Raw genomic sequence first — 2,105 nt, 5'->3', positions numbered from 1 at the left:
AATATGTTGGAATTAATGTACGCAAACATCCGAAATAGTATAATAATAGTGAAGTTTTTTAAGTTTTATTTTTGGTAGAGACCGTGAAATTATTATTTAAAATTTTAAATAGACAAAAAATTTTAACATACAAAATTACGTTGTTGTACGTATTAGATAATTATGCTCACATGTGTATATATGGTACATTTTTAATTTGAAGCCACCTAAGTTTCTCCCCAATCATTTCAAAAACCCATTCAAACGTACAACTGTGTTCAAATCCAATGAGGTGGAAAATCCTTGAGAAATTACTAGACCAATCATTGTTACTCAATAATCTTATCAACCACCACTGTATATGAAATGATTGTTTTCCAGAAAAAAAAAAAATTATGTATGTTGTTGTGTGTGCTAGCTAGTAGATTTCATGCAAATCACGCTTATTATTTTTTGTGTGGGAGAGAGGTGAGTGTATCTCACAATGATAGGAGAAGAGATGAGTTTTTCATTGTTATGGTGTGAACAAATCGGACCCTCCGATTTGTTTCATTTTTTAAATCAACAATCACAATTTGTGTTTTTGAAAATAAAAAAATTTTTAATGTTGAAATCGGACCATCCGATTTCTATTTTAAAAAATAAAAAAAATAAAAATGCAAAACGGACCATGCGATTTGTAATTTTTTTTTTCTATCAAACAAATCGGACCCTCCAATTTGTACTTTACTTTTTTTTTCAAATAAATCGGACCGTCCGATTTGAATAAAACACCATATAAAAAAAAACACCTAATCTTCCCATAACAATGTATTACACATATATTTATACAATATAAAAAAAATTAGCCTGCAAATCATCCATCTCTGTTAGGATACGACATCAACTTATATATTTGGAATGCTCTGTTGAATTTATTTTGATTCAATTCAAAAATAATTTAAAATCAATTAAATTAAACTAGAATTTAAAATAGATTAAATTTAACAAATATTATATCATATATATATTAAAATAAATTATTATAAAGTAAAAATAATATTGTATAATATTAAAAATATTAATTAAAATATAAAAATATACATTTTATCATGAATTTTAATACAAAATATATATTTTTATATTATAAAATATGATTTGGATAAGGACACATCTAATCAAAATATGACCTTGATTTGATAAATAATTTGAATTTGATTCGAAAATAACTTGAAAAAATATTCAGTATAGTCTCTGAAATTACATTCGAATCTATATTTAATTTTTAAAGTTTTAATTGGCTCAATTTAGTCTTTAAACTTTTCAATTGATTCTGTCATTAAAATTATTACAGAGACTAATGTGATTAAAATTTAAAAAATTTAAGAACTAAATTAAGACAATTAAAATTTCAAAGACTAAATTAAAACTTGAATATAAATTTAAAAATTAAACAGAATATTTTTTTTAAATAACTTTAAATAAAAATAATAAATTATTCAAACTCAATAAAATATGCCTTTGATCCGGATTTGATTTTGGGCCCGTCCCGATGAACATCCCTATTATATACTCCGTCTCATTGATGCTAAATCCAAACATCTAATGTAAATTTGATCATGGTTAGCAGTGATTAAATATAGGTTTTATCTCTCTCTATTTATATCAGTTATTTTCTAAAAATTTTCTATGGAACACAGTTTTATGACGTCATTTTGATACAAACAAATATGCAATTCCATATAAGTATGAGACCCTCACAATTTCGTTTTTTAATCTAAAACACTGACTTTACTCCAAAAGCCCAATTATCCATTTTCTGCAATGCAGGCTTAATGGTAGCGGACTAGCGGTGGGTGCGTGAGTTGCTCTATTTAAGTGGTCTAATGATTAGTTTACTAGTCCGTTTAAGTAAATATTGGAGATTTGAATTTCGCTTTGTGCATGCAGCAATTCATTGGCCAACAACAAACTCTTAAATGGAGCTTAATACTACGACAAATTAGTCCTTATCTTACCGGATTGAAAAATACGGTAAAAAACAAAAAGTGGTATTGTTAGGAAACATTAGCTCACCTCTTTATTACATGGTTACTACCAAAAAATGACTACTTTGCATCACTACAAAAAAAAAAAAATCAAAAAGC

This window comes from Arachis duranensis, chromosome 4, assembly GCF_000817695.3.
Source record: "Arachis duranensis cultivar V14167 chromosome 4, aradu.V14167.gnm2.J7QH, whole genome shotgun sequence".
Taxonomy (NCBI): Eukaryota; Viridiplantae; Streptophyta; class Magnoliopsida; order Fabales; family Fabaceae; genus Arachis; species Arachis duranensis.
This window is presented reverse-complemented; position numbering follows the sequence as displayed.